Below are 16367 nucleotides of genomic sequence, written 5' to 3' on the forward strand. Positions count from 1 at the left end.
AATGAGAATAACAAAGAATTTGGGGCATTGTTCCTATATCCTGCAATCCAGAATAACATCACACCCTGCCGCAATCCTCTTTTCCTCTCCCTCTTCCTCTTTCTCTCTCTCTTATCTGCTGGGGAAATGAAGCTCAATCACCTGCGGAGGAGCTGAGGGCGGCATTGGGGACTTTGCAATGCAAATGCCAGGTAATTACCCGAAAGCTAGGAGAGTGGAAGCACACGGATGAAAATAGAGGAGGCAGCAGAGAGGGAGAGAGGGAGTGAGGGAGAAAGAGAGCGATAGAAGGAGATGAACCAAGCACAAGGTTCACATGCCTGTTGATGCAGGATGATTGGGGTGTTTTCAGGGTGTTGTAGGGAATGTAGGAAGTGGAAAGGGGAGAAGGGGTGGAAGATGAGAACCACAGGAATGGATTGGATCTAAAAGGAGTCTGTGTTGTGGGTTAATTTCCTCCTGCGTGCCAGTCTGAGTCTGTTAAAGTATATATGCTCATTCTGCCAACACATTAATTTCTAATAATATAGTGTTTTTTTTCCATGAGTGCAGTACTCAGTTGTGCCTGCACTTGGATTTGCTTGTGCCTGAATGCTTACATTACAAACATGTGTATGAGGGCCTGTGCGCATGAGTGTGTGCGTGCTCTGTAATGGACACTAGTGCAGGTCGTGCGCATATATGCATGCAGAGAGCGACTGCATATGTTTGGCGTGTGACTCGTGTGTAGTAGCAGAGGATTTAGTGAGCATGCCAGCTTGCAGCTGCTTGATTGTCAGTGAGTGAGAGCAAAGAGATGTGCAGATGTGAGTGAGTATCAAAGAGATTATGAAATGACCTGGAATTAAACACTGCAGTACTCGGTATCATTGCATGTTAAGCCTTCTGTTTGACGGCGACATGGTTGGGAAGCAGGCTTGCATACCTGGTTTACACAATTTTATTTAATAAGACAAAAAGCCTATTTGCAATTTAGTAAAGGACCCCAAACATCTGATTGTTTGTGTTTGTTGAAGATATTACCAAGCAATAGTGTGACTCACAAGCAGTTTGCACCTCAACTCAATAGCTGCCTCTGATTAACATCTAAACAGAACAGGAGGCAGCCAACCAGAAAACTGTTTTGGCGATTTAGTGTAATTGTGGCTTTGCAAAAGTCTCACTTCACCTAATTAGAATAATAAATCATGCCGCCTCGTTCTTTTCAAAGGGCCCTCTATCGTCTCGTCGAAGCAGGTGGGATTGTGGGATGGTGTGAAAAAACAAAGGGTTTGATTGCTCTGCTGAACCTACAGTCAGTTAAAAGCAACATGGCGCTCTCTGGGGATTCATATTAAAAAGTAAGGCTGTATCAATTCATAGAGCGGAGTGGGAAAAAACGAACTTGACAAATTTTGATTCATATGCTGGCCCATGCTTGACTTCACTTGACATAAACCACTTGGCTCATTGGAAAATAGGGAGAAGAGATGGGGGCCTGTTTGAATGACATGAAAGGCTGAGGCATGACAGTACCTTTCTTCAGTTGTTTCAACAGGAGAGTAAATATACACTATAATGGACAGCTAGTATGGACGATAATAATATTGTCCATATTATATGATATGATTTAGTAGTACAGTTTGGGTAAAAAGAAAACAAGGTTTTGTGAATCAGGATATAATACTACTACTACTACGACTACTACTAATAATACTGTAGTCTTTAACAGGTCTTAAAAAAGGTAAATACAATCTCAAATGAACTACAAAATATTACACTGTCACTATTTATTTAACAAAAATAAACCAAAACAGAAACTATGTGATAAGTACACCCATGATTCGTCAGCTTGTAGAATCACCTTTAGCAACTTGCGATAATCATTTCCTTTACAAAATTTTAAGTTAAGTGAAACTTATATTATTTTATGCACAGCTCTTTTAAAGTCCTGCCACAGCACGTGAGACAAGTTGAGGTCTGGACTTTCACTGCACTATCGAAACACCTTGATTCTTTTATTTTCAGCCATCACGTTGTAGAGTTACTGGTGTGCTTGGGATCCTTGCCTTGTTCCATGACCCAATTTCAGCCAAGCTTTAGCTGTTCGACAGATGGCCTCACATGTTATTCACGTATTCAAGAGTCACATGAACTCGTCAAACGCACTGACTGCAAAGTGATCTTCTCCTGTGGGTATCAAATAAACCCAAATGATAACCCCTCCACCACTGTGCTTGACAGTTGGGATGAGGCATTTGTGCTGATATGCTGTGTTGGAAAAAGAGAGAGGAGGCGTTCTCCTGTTTTTTTGGCATTTCACAGCGTGACCTTGGGTTAAATTTGCTGGGAAGATTGGCAGCTGTCTTGAAGGTTTTCCACTTGCGAATAATGGAATGATGGACTTTAATTTGTTTGGAAATGACGTTCCCACATTGATGGGCAACAATGATTACTTATTTAAGATCATTGCTCATGTTTTTCCTCCTTGGCATTGTTTTAACACATGAAAATGGCTCAGGGAGCAAACTGCCAAAACTTCTGCTCTTAGCGAGCTGCTCACGCTTGCTGGTGATCAGTTATTTAAGGGCATTTAATTAGCAGCACCTGGTTGCAACTTAAACCTCTTATGTCCTATGGAAGCAAAGAGAGTGTACTGAATTTTCCACACACTGCCTCTGCATTTAGGTTTATTTTTTGTGAAATAAATAATGATATGAAGTAATGTATCATGTTTGCATTTGAGACTGTATTTACTTAATTTAGGACCTGCTACAGACCAAGTTATTTTTTATGCCCGATATGTAAAATAATAGAATAAAAAGGGGGTGAAGTTTCTTTTTACCATGACTGTATAAACTCATCGCTCTCTTCTTTTCTCTGATTTCAATGAACTTCACTGACACAAATAACCTGCATTATAAAAATAGCCCAAAAAGTTGTTTCTGTTTATCCGGATGTTGTGTTTTCAGAATGCATCTTCATTCATCAGAAAGTGCATGGATTATAAAAAGTCTGTTATTAATGTTGTTATTAATGTTGACTGTGCAGGTAATAATTGCAATCATCCCTTAATTTCATTGCTTATTAATTTATAAACTATTGCAAATTTTGTTAAAATGTCTTAAGAAAGTGACAAATGTTCATCACTGTGATGCTGTCAAGTATCTGATTTTGTAGAAGCAAAAAAAAAAACCAAACAAACAAAAAGCGCCAAGATACTCGGATTACTTCTGTGCACAGAAGACCAAAAAAGCAAAATATTCATAGTCTTTGGAGCTCGAACGATTGATTAGTTCAGCCCCTCCCATTACCTGAATTTTGCTTAAATACTCACTCACACACCCTCCAACTACCAAAAATACTTTTTATTTTGATTTTGTAATAATTTCAGTGTTTCAGAGCAACAAAAAATGCAGAAGCCAAGAAGTATTGCCAATGAATAATAAAATACTGCTTTCTTATTCAGAAATGTTCTCAGTCTTGACAGATAAAAGTGAATTTCTGTGGAGTGTGTTCTGTCAGCTCAGAAAACAACGAGAACAATGAGAACTTTCCACAGTGAAGGAGAAAGTGCATCTCTGTCTAAGCTGTCCCTGTTCAACAGTGATTACAAACTGTGTGCACTCGTTTTTTTGTTGCATTTTCCCCTCCCTCTCATTTGACAGTAACTATCCTGTAAACTCGGTCAGGATGTGGCCGTGCTTCTGCAGAGATAGTCAGCCAATTTGTACTCTCTCTTTAGAGTCATCTAGCATATCATTTTATTGAGAGTTTTGCATTTGTTTTGTCAGTGGTTCAAATAATTAGATTTAATTTCCCCACTGATTTTTACTTCATTATAAAACATTTGTAGTCTAAGCCGTACTTACGTTGTAAATCTGGAGCACTCCTGCAACTAAATACGTTATGGAGTATTAAAGGGGTTGTTAAGGCCTAGATTTTATATTTAATAGATCCTTCTCAAGTGATGGTAAGTGGGAGCACTTATTTGGGGCTTTTTTCTTATAAACCCACCTGCACCCATCAGACTTTTCTATATTTATACCTTTAATATTTTTCTCCCCTCAGTAAAATGTAATGCATTTATTAAGGGCTGTTCTACTGTTGTGGATGGGGGCAGAAGGGCTACAACACAGGCTCACATATACTCATACTTGAATCCTTATTTCTTGCAGAACTTTTTCAGAAACATTTCTATAGAGCAATTTCCCCCCCAAATAGACAATTTAACATTACAATTTTGTAATAGAAATTGTAACATTTTATAAGATTTACAAAAAAGATCATTTTAGCAACTATTTCATTGTTTCTTTGTTTTGTTTTTAATAATTAGGTGTTATGTGAAAATTTGTTATGATGTACGCATACCTGTATAAGCAAATGAGTGAGTGAGTGACCCCCCCCCCCAAAAAAAATTAAAAATTAAAAATTAAAAAATTGAAAAAAATTTGAAAAATTTTCTCCTTAAATTGATGTCATTAAAAACTTTTGATTATTCAACACTGTGTAGAAATATAAGAATAAAGTGGGAAGGGGGAGATAAGCACAGAGAAAGCCAGGGGTGATTTGAGTGTAGCTATGTAACACCAGTCCACTTCCTCTCCCTCTCACACTGGTGCTTCACCCATGCTAAGAGTGGCTGGGCTAAGCTACTCTTGCCCTACATACAGCCTAAACAGCAGATTACTGGCTGTCCCTCTAATCCCATGCACTAGGGCATGTGCCACTGTCACCATGCACCAACCACCCAATCACCCTGCAGCCACCACCACAGTCCCTGCTGTTCTGTTAGCTCTGTAACCCCCACTTCAATCCATAACATCTTCTCAGTTTCTGTTTACGGTCAGTCATTTTGGATTTTTGGTTTTAGTTTTATCGGTTAAAAAAAGAAAAAAAAAAAGCCCGGGATAAGCAGATATCAAAATACCTACATTTCAGTCGCTTCCCCCTCACTCTCTTTTCTCCCCGTCTTCCCTAGCAACACCCAGTCCCATCCTCGTGCTCCCAGTGCCCCCCACCCTTTCCCAGTTTTAACCTCCTCATGACCACCTGGCATGGGATAGCTTCCTTCAGTCGCTCAGCCTCACCTAAAGCACCAGGCCTGAGATTAGGGTTAATCTGGACCTTGTGTCATCCTGTATCTATCCACCACCCCCATAGCCCCATTCTTTCCTCCCTCCCTTCCTCCCTCCTCTTTACCAAAGAGGCTTTGGTTTAAAATCCTTTATTGTGAACCCCCGCTCCCTTTGCAGTGTCTTTCTGCCTGCTGCCAACAGCAACTTTTCCTCCCTCACCACATCCTGAGCCAATCCTTAAACAGATACTGGTAGAACCTGTCCCCGAGCTATGCTGGTTAAGAGATGCAAGCAAAGGATTTTTTTTTCATTGTCTCTCCCTTCAGAATAAATTTTGAATTAGGCAAGAAGTGTCAAGTTTTGCACACGCACTATGTTAAAACGAAACGCTTGCTTGGGTATGTGTATATGAGCATGCGGTAATACATGACTATACATAGAAAGCAGCCTTATTTTAAAAAGACTTGCTATGTGTTTGAACGTAAGTGCTTGTCAATATAGGGTAAGGAAATAAATGAGACAGTAGAGAATTCATCTTCCGCTGTACTGTCCCAATCACGCACATATTTAGCCAGCCACGCTCTTCTGTTCCTCTCACCCCAAGGACAAAGTAAAGGCATGGAGGCCTGAGTTGGATGAAGAGGCACCACAATGGTGCAGAGAGCAAAGATGCGTAGAAAAAGAAGACAAAAAGGGGAAAAGATACAAAGCACTAAAGCCCCTTTTTTTGTCTCCAAAAATAAATGGCAAATTCTCCCTCAAGCAAAGTCTCCTGTCTTGAGTTGAAAGGCCAGCAAAAAGCACTTGGAAGACAGATACTGGTAGAAAAGACGAGTAAGAGGTAGGGTAGCAGCGACAGATGTAGGCCAGTAATAAAGAGACTTAATGTAAGGGGAAGAGAGGAACACCCTTGAGCATATAAACTGCATAAGTTGGATGCTTTAACGATAAAACAGCATGAAGGATGCACTCAAATGAACAAAAGGTGCTGAGCTTATAATGTTAATGTCAAATTCCTTGTTTAATCATAATCAGATAATTTACTGAGCACTGTTTAATTCCTTCTGATTACACAATGTGTGTTCATTTATTAAAAAGAGTGAGTATATGTAACATAATGATTATTTACAGGGATTATTCATACGATTAAACAGGAGATTCCTCAGCTCTTCAGGAGGCAGTAACACACTCCCTCCCTCCCTATCTCCCTCATACACACTATATTAGCACAAACTCACAGACAAACAATATGAACTTGATGGCATTATTGTTTATGTAGAGACCTAGGTCAAAAGTGATGCTAAAGGTCTGCTAAATGGATTAGGAATATGAAATCCCGGTATGCTAAGAGGGAAATGTGGGTGCTACCGGTAGCGTGAGAGTGACTGATTAAAGCGGAGAGAACATGCTGAGAAGGGAGAAAGTCTTAGAGTAAGTGGAAGAAGCGCAAATATGTTCAAACCGATTGTGCGAGAGTGCCAAACGTCCACAGAGAGCACGAAAGAAAGAGCGAGCGATGTGGTTAATGGATGTAAATTAATTGCTGTCATGTGGATTCTGATCCCAATAAATCAGGGTCAGTGTGGTCTCCGGTGCCATCTCTTCATGGCTGGGCAAAGGCACGAGGGAGCCTTGATCTGATACACTGAGACGCAGGAAAAGGCACACATATACATATATACACACATGAGAAAATCACAAAAATACACACACACACACACTCACGAAGACAGACTCAAAAGGATGAACAACAAATATAAGATATATGAATAAATGAGTTAATGAGTACAATTTATGAAGAAGATTTAATTGAAACAAATTATGAAAGGCGATTTTTGAAGTATTATATATTATATTTTAATTAAAGCAAAAGTAACGATACACAACAAGTCAGTAAAGCTCAGCTGCTGTTTAATCTGCCTATATGTCATTTTCTGGATTTTGAACCCTTTGCTACAAAAGCACGTTTATCGTCAAGTGATTTGATAAATCCACCTCAACTCCAAAGAAAAATACTGGATGCCAACTAGTGCAGACCTAACTGGTTTATAAATGCAATGAGGTCCAATGAATTAGCCATGGTTATTACTGAAAATTACCACTGTGCTTTCTGCTTGACTAGGCTGCAAAATTGATTTACCTTATTTCTTTAGTCTATGACCATCACAAAGATATCCTGCTATTATGAGGGCTATGAGTATTATTGTATGTGTTAATCGGGAAATATGTGAACCATGTACTTTAATTACAAATCATACAAGAGCAATTTTAATAACAAAAGCCTTAAAAAAAAAGCTTGCCTATACATTAAAAGAACGTGCAACACTGCAACAACACCAAACTGCAATTCATGAAAAAAAAAATCAATGGTGATGTTAACTTTTTCATATTTTTTAAAATATATATTCATTACAGTTTACAGTATGGATTGTCCCATAACATATACTGTACACTGCGTTTTCTTTGAAACTGTATGCCCCAAAGCAAATCACTCGCGTTCAAACAATAATATCTCAACATGAGAGAAATGGTGCAAAATGGGAAGTAGGTCACATAGCAATTTATTTGACAAAAAGGGATGGGGGTGGGGAACTGGGGCATGCTGTATGCAGAGGCAGCAGCAAAAGGGAAGGTTTTTGGGAACACGCAGATCAGATAGTGTGAGTTTGCACGTGCATGCGTGTGTGTGTGTTTGATAGTGGCTGAACGCGCGTATGATCGACCTGGAAGTGAAGTAGCGAAGCGGTCACAAGCTGAATGAGGAGTATGCACAGTGAGGAATTTTTCTTTCTTTTTTTTTTTTTAAAAAAAGGCTAGCTAATATTACCCAAACACACACTCATCAGCGGCTCTATTGCCTACTCTAGTGAAACTGAAACTGATATTGCAGTCACTCGACCATATCAGCGCAACTGACACAGAGAGCGTCAGCAGCATTGATCAGCTGTCAATGAACAGCCCAGCTGCTCCGACCTCTGACACAACAAAACACACACACATACAACTGAGCTGTGTGTGTCACCGCCGATATTTACAGAGCAAATACCCCAAATCCATATAACCTACTGTAAATACATGTATTCCCTTGCAAAGACACCCACACACTCATAAGCTCTCTGGCTTCTTCCTGATCCTGTGTAAATCCCATCATCACTGAACGTCACATCTGTAGATTTGCAAGTGCAAGAAGGCCATATAGCACCATTTTCCCCACTGACCTACATGGTGCTAAATGCTACAGCTTACCCAGCAGTACACTTAAGGACAGTGAAGATGCATTTTCTCAGTGACTTTTTACTAACGCCTCAGTTTAGCTAAAAAAAAAAAAAAGAGTTTTCAATTTAAAAAAAGAAACTATGTTGTGGTACTTTAACATAAATACATTCTATGTATTATATCTAATATATACATTTCAAAATATTAGATTATAAAAAAACTAAAGATTGTAAAAAAAACTAAAGATTTCTAATTTTAAAATTTGATTTATATTGTTTTCTTGTACCAACACAACCATGGTTAATACACTTCTGCAGTAAACACATTTAAAGCATTGCATGTGCTACCTTTACGACCTAAATAGATACAAATAAAAAGAAAACGTGTGTAATTCTGACTATAAGCCATTCTTAAAAGATAATTAAAATATTCGGAATAATTAGAACATCACTCATAAAGACTGTTATAATCCCGGTGGGATGTAAATAATACATACATACATACAGAAACTGGTGCGTGAGATTTATGTATTTGCATATTGAAGGACTATCTACTGTATATACTCTCAATACAAGACAATCTGCACAGACTGCCGGGAGGACCTGTAAAGCCACATTAACACATGAGAGAGGCTCTGGAGCACCAGTCTTTTCTAATGACTCGATAATCCGACCCAAATGCTGCCTGCTTGCTAATCTCTCCATCAGATTACCAAAGTAGGGACGAGCACTGTCTATTTGCCTGTCTCTCTGTCTTCCTGCCTGTCTGTCTCTGACAGCTTGTCTCTTTGTATAATCGCTCGTCTATTTCTCCTTTTATTTTTTCCGTATGATAAGAAAAAAAAAGTCTTTGCTAGCCTCTCTGTGATCCTCCAAGCTGTGTGCTTGTAAGGTTGCATGCCTGTTCGCCCGCTCTCATCCTCACGTGTACAAGCCTTTAAAATGGAGGACGAGGTTGTAAGGACATTAAAATGCAATTGCAAATCTTTTTTTTTTCCAACGCCATGCGAACGTGCACAATCCTTAAAACACCTGATACAAACAAATAAAATCTGCACTATGCATGAAATGTATGGCATGTAATTGATGAGCATAAATATTAAGTTCAAGCTTTCGTCAATTCATAGACAAAAAAGTATATATATCTTTGACACAAAAACATAAAACACATTTTTTTTGTTAATGCCTCTGAGGTAAACCTTAACTTATGTTACCTCATAAAATCCATCTCCCCATGCCTCACAAACAGAAGGCCAAGCTGTCCTCCATTTGTGGCCAAGCTATTGTTCTACCCCAGAGCTCTGCTGCGGTGTTATTGTGTATTCCCGGTAAACAAATGTAAACTAATGTCATGTCGGTCACACGTCCACCAAGTCTAATTCTATATATTTATTATAAACAGTGGCACAGTTTTTTCTTTTCTTTTCTGCCTGCAAGGCCGTACACAATGTCTCTTTGATTTTTCATAAATCCTACTGTGTGTGTGAGTGTGTACCTCTGCGTAGTGTTTGTACGCGTCTGGGTAAGAGTGTGTTTGGATTGATGTGTGTCTCTGTCTAACATACTGTAGCTCAAACTGCTGTTGACAGTCTGAATAACTTTTGACTTTTAGCTTTTCACAAAATAACACTTGACGCAGCTAACGCTAACTGAACATGTCCCCGAATTATCCCCGTATATGTGGCAGTTTGGGCAGATTTAGTGACGGGCTCGAGACAGATCGTATTTTCTGTGCAAAAATAATATATCAAATTCTACACCATTTCACTCCATCAAGGTATGTAATTCTGTGTGATATTTAAAGCAGATATTTTACGCTTTTGCAGAAATGAAGATCAAAGGGGTGTGAAGTAAATGTGTGTCAAATTGCTACTGTGGAGACGTGCGGGTAGTTTAGCCTGCGTGGTTTTGGTAATGCCTGACAAAAATCACACTGACAGCAGTGGCCAAACCACATGATTCATGCTTCCAGGATTATTTTAAACTGCATCATTATAGATAACTGAACATACAGGAGGTAAAAGATCAGAATCTGATGCTGCTTATATGATTTCCAATCGGTTGAGCTGCACGTGTATTTACACTACGTGCTGTTCAGTGTTTATTATTGTAAAGCAGTTACCACACTTTCCATAAAAGATTGATTTATAAAAGCAAAAATTGTTTCATTCTACAAATATAAAATTTAATTTAACTACACTATGTGTCACTGTGTTGTGACATAGCTGAAAATAAGTCTAAAAAATGGTTGAATTAAGTTTTTTTTTAAAAAAGTATGACACAAAGGGACAAATCAAAACATGAACGTATGATAAAAATATTCTCATACAGTCTGAATCTCTTCCTGCAGAGATGTGAAAGTTGTAGATGTCGACACATTTGAAAATAATCAGAAAGGTTAGGACCGGGGATATTGGATTGAGCTAAGTGGTGAAGTGAGGCATGAGACGGCAAAGAGAAATGCAGGGAGGGATGGAGGGAGCGAGAGATGGAAAAGGAGTGGTAATAAAAAAACAGAGAGAGGTGAGATGGGTCTGGGTGGATTTAGTGTTCTTAGCAGACGAGCGCCCCGTGTGCATGTGTGCATGTGTTTGCGAGGGCGATAGCGGTACTGTGGTTGTCCATTTCTCGGGATCAGCTGATGGCCACGGATGATGGAGCGGAGAAGGGTCAAGGGTCAAAGCCTTGCATTGTCAGCCTGGCCCCACTCTCCCGTGGGGTTCCCTCCCTCTCTCTGCCCCCCTCTGCCATCCGTTCCCCGGAGCCTCCTGCACATTTACATACATTTATCAACACTGTGCGTCGCCCTGTTTTGTGGGGAAAGAGGCTGCGCTGCACGGCTTACTGGCTGCGTTACCCCTGCAGTTACTGCAGCTCATGCATTCCTTCAAATCATATTTGCAAGCTTTTTATATTGTGTCCAGGCACTGGTGCATGCCGTGTATGCGCATCTGCATGAAACATCTATGCGACGACTATCTGGTCAAGTTTGTGTGTCTCCCTGCACATCTGTGTGTGTGTGTGTACGCCTGTGTGTTGCCAGGACAAGACAAGGCCTCCCATCCCCCTCCCCCCTCCCCCAGTAGGCATACCCTCCTCGCCCTTCATGCCCCTCCCATTCCCATCACCCCCCCCTTAACGCACGCACACACACACACACACACCTCCCCCACTTTGCCTGTGTAATCCCTGCCAGCTGGCCCTGTTGGCTAATCCCTCTGCACTGATCAGCTGGGCCACGCATCCAGTACGGGACAGGACAGGGACAGGGGCAGATAGGGGCGGGACACTCTATATGTGTGTGTGTGCGCGTGTATGTGTCTGCATGTGTGTTTGCGTGCGTGTGTTAGGTGGGGGGTGGTGTCGACCAGAAAGCATAAATTGAAGCCCGTGCCTTTGCCTCGGCGCAGTGTGTCTGTGTGTGAGCCAGTTGCCTGTTCCTCCTCGTCCGTCCATCCATTATCTCTCTCCTTCTCCTCCTTCTCCCTTGGATCCTTATACATATATACCTGCCTGGCTTATATATGTATATTTTACATCTTGGGCTTTTTTGTCTTCCTTTTTGGTTTTGTCTTGAGCAGATCCAAATGGATTTTTCTATTTTGTGGTGACTGGGTAGAATTTAGTTTTGTTTTTTTGTTTTTCCTGCTACCCTCTCCTCTTTCCCCTGACTGCATGCGTGACACCTGCCTGCCTGCCTCCCGTCCCTTCAGCCCCTTGTCCGCCATCCCACCATCCCCCTGTGTGACTGCTCCCCTGCTCTTCCCAACCCACAAGGACCTTCACAGGATGGAGCTGCGCAGGCACAGCTACAACTACAGCGACAACAATCACAGAATCAGGACCAAGGACCCGAAGGAGGAAATACACTGCACCTTCTTTGCAGTTTTTTTTTTTGCTACGTCTTTAGTGAGGAAGGATATATTTGATCTGGAAAACAAAAAAACAAAAACTGTATTAAAAATAGAAAGGACCTGAGGGCAGTGGTCAAGAGTTGTAAAAAGAGCGATTTTAGCTGTAACGCTATCAGTTTTTCGGGAGAGTCTTGCGTAATGGCAAACAAGCTTAATTTTTCCTCTTGCGCTTTTGCTTTGGGCCGAACATTAATATTCACTTTTTTCGTTTAGTTACTTATTTACTTATACGTATATAGTTTTTAATTACAGGATGGAGAGTGTTGTTATTTAGATCCTGTTTTCCAGTCTGTACATAGCTATAGTTGCATGCGCAGAGCGGCACAGAGAGAGAGAGAGAGAGAGAGAGAGAACAGTAGAGAAGAGATGGAGAGTGGGAGGGAGGGAGGGTAAGGGGGATATAACGACACAGCTTTACCAACTGTAATGAAGAACTGCTTGATCTGGTTAAACCGTACCAAGCTCTTAACCAGGAACAGTGGAGGCAGTGCTATGGCGAGGATAAGGCGTAGCTGTGCATCGTAACGTGTTCTCATAAATATCTAGTCGTCGTCCTTTGTTTTGCTCTGAGGGGAAGATGGTCTGCAGGAATGGTAGCAATCAGGTAGCTGGGCTGCTGCTCTCTTTATGGTGCAACAAAGGTAGCTTTGCTCGCTTGCTCTATCTCCCTCCCTGTTTCTCTGTGCTTTCCTCTCTCTGTGGTGCTTTTTTATGATGTGCTGTAGTATGTGTATACAAATGTGTACACATGTCTTAATGGTGTGAATTCTGTTTTGATGATCACAAGATGTATTTTTTGTTCATCTTTTTTTTTTGCTGGAAACCCTCTCTTTTGCACAGCTAGAACCGCATGCATGCATTTACATACTATGAGCTGTTCCAATAGAAGAATCACAATGTCACTGGCTTGTATTGTGTATGCTTTTTTTCTGTATTGTTTGTATTGAAAATATGTTTTCGTTGCAAAGGGAGAGTGCATGTTAGTGTGGGATTAGCATGCAATGTACTTTGTCGTGTAGAAGGACCGCATAGCAGCCCCTGAGGCTTCAGGGACAAGGAATCACAGGTGAGGAGAGAGGAATGACAAAGTCAAACAGGGATGGAGTGGCGAAACCCAAAACAGAACACACATTTGAAGACTGAGAAAGTGACAGCATTTAGCAAAGAGTGCGCATGTTGAAAATTGCTGTAGTGCAAGCATGGTAAGTGAAGCGATTAGAAGCGAGCATCGAAGTAGCTGGGAACATTTTGGAAGTTTCGGTTTGGGCTCTTTGTGTTCACAGTGGACCTTGATTTAATTTCAATACAATTAAGGCACGCGGTGAATGCCAAGAGAGAAGCCACAGTCTTCGCTCACCTGAGTGCAAAGCCCATCCAACACAGGAAAGTGGCACTGGTAACTGCACAGATGGGTGTTTGCTACCATCCTATGGGATTAGGAAAAGAATCAGGAGAGTAGGTATTAGGCAGAGCTACTGAACAGTGGCCTAAGACAGGTGTCCAGATGAGTTAATGCAAACCACAGAACATATATTCTTTAGACATAGAGGGAAATAAGGGAAATAAGGACACCACAATCACTGGGCGCCAGGCTAAGCCTATACTAATAAACTGGTTTTCCATAATGTCAGGACAGACAGAGCCGTAGGCAGCCTACCAGTGTTGGTCCTTTGGCCAAATGGACAGAGGGATCACACTAGGGGGATCTGCCATGTGGTGACAGAGGGCCACTTCAAAGGTCTGTGTATTTCCGCATGAGCGTACACTTGCCCTATCTGAGAGAAAGATGAAAAACAGGATGAAAATGCTACAAGGGCATAATGTGCTACTACACAATTATTGGTTTTAGGCCTATCATAAAACGCAACAACCTCCTGAATCATTCTCATGCATGGCGATATATTCTTTTTCCACTGAACTGATTTCCGTTACTATTCATAGTCTGAAAATACGGCTTTTAAAATTTTTTATTTCATTTGACTTTATTTGACTTTTGCTCATACTTGTTTTGTTCGTCTGTTTCCGTGTCACACCTTTGTGTTTTTGTTCTGCAAAAAGTCTCAATAAAGACATCATTCATGGACAACATTTCTATTTGTATTATCTAGTATTTCTTTTCAAAGCAAAAAAAAGGAAAAAAAGAAATAAGAAAAAAGAAGTAGTAAATAAAAAAGACATAACGAATAAAGTAATTTAAAAGACGAGCTTCAGTTTTACTCCTATAATCACAGAGATGTGTCAGATGATTCAAGCTGTACATCGCTGTAGGCAATAAAGATGTGAGCTGACCTACATCTCAGATGATGGAAGCAGAACAGGCAAAAAAAATTATATATATATTTTTATAAATTGATTTTGTTTAATTTTACTTATTTATATATCTATACTATTAGATTATTAAAGCTTCTATTCAAAATTTGATTCAGTGTGTTCAGTATAGGAAAACGGGATAAAATCATCCCCAAAGGACAACATTTTGAAGAGACTTGAAGATTAAAAACACAAAAGACTTGTTTTGTTTTCTTTCCCGAGAATAATCTGCATCTGTTGTAGGCCTAAATGCGTTATGCTGACATGCTGGTGAAGAACAATTCATTATTGACTGTCATCTGCACACAATTAGAGCGTGCACAGGGCAAGTGTGCCACATATGTTAAGACAGAGGTCATCAACTGTTTTCAGACCTCTATGGCTGTCTACACATTTTTCGTAAAACTCTCAATACAATCGGGAGACTATGGGCGAAATGAGGGGGTACCACTCAATATGTTAACAGTGTGGAACCCCTGGCGATGGAGAGCAGGTGACCGAGTATAAACCCCCCATCATGTGGTAAAAAACATTAATCGTCATGAACTGTTCTTTTATATATATATATATATATATATATATATATATATATATATGTGTGTGTGTGTGTGTGTGTGTGTGTGTATAGTGAAATATAATGACTGAATTAAAAAAATCCACTTTGAAAATTAAATGCAAAATATATTAAAGTGACTGAAATTGCAACCGGTGAGGTCCAAGAACACAGATTGTATGCATGTATTATTCTTTTCTATTAGAAAAATATCAGTCCATATACATATTAGTTATATTAAGTGCCTTATTCTTTCAGGACTGCTTCTATTTTTTACTTTTAGCTATGGGCAGGCTTTCTGAAACAAAATGCACGAAATCTAATTTAGTCATGTAAATAGAGGTCGGTTTGGCGACATGGTGAAGCGTCACTAATGGAAGAAAGAGATGGATGCCTTATGATAATGAGGGGAAAATAAAGCAGATCCATGACCTTGTAGCGCAATATGAACCCACCGACACAACGCATTTAAGTAGCTCTCTCTAAACAATACTTCCCAACAGAAAATATTTAATAATCTTTTTTTTCCCCCTGTGTGAAAAATTTGCAGGGTCTAATGTTTGAAATATGAAATAAATAGCACGCCACGGGCCTACATCAGATCATTTCTTTAATCAGTTGACAGATCCACTGGATACTGCTGGATTAACAGCTAAAATTGTTTCCGAATCACAGCAGTCAGGAAAGGGACTTTAACTGATGATAATTCAAGTGCCTCTTGTGAATTCAGTCAATATGTCGAATTCTAGCACATGGAAAAACACAAGAAGTCCTCCACCAACACACGCAGTCATCATATCTGTATTGGGGTTTTTAAAGAAAAAACAACAAAAAAATATATATATATATATTTTTTCCCTCCACCTCCTTCATCCATTTAGGTTCATGCGCGCGCTGAGATGTGAGTGGTGACCCCCCTCTACACCACCTCCTCCTCCTCCTCCATTCTCCCCTTGGTCCCATTTCCCTTTCTTCTCCTCCACCACCGTCTCTGTAGCTGTATCTGCCTCTGTTTTATGGCCGCTCATTTGCATCCCAGGAGGGGCTAAAAGGCGTCCCCAGAGACGCGCAGATAAGGGTCACGGGAGATCCCCTCGAGGCAGCGTGTTTGCCACGCACCCTCCACGCAGACACGACACGTGCCGTCGACCTCCCTCTCGACACTCACACACGCACACACACAGATCCTCGCAGGCTACTTCTATCTTTGTACACACAGTTTTTACACAGACCCCGCACTTTCATCCCAAAGAGCAAAAGGATGCTCGCCCGTTGTCGCCTCATATTTTCCTCTCAGGCCTCTCTCTGTTACATTGTG

The sequence above is a fragment of the Oreochromis niloticus genome, linkage group LG19, assembly GCF_001858045.2.
Source record: "Oreochromis niloticus isolate F11D_XX linkage group LG19, O_niloticus_UMD_NMBU, whole genome shotgun sequence".
In the NCBI taxonomy this organism is placed as follows: Eukaryota; Metazoa; Chordata; class Actinopteri; order Cichliformes; family Cichlidae; genus Oreochromis; species Oreochromis niloticus.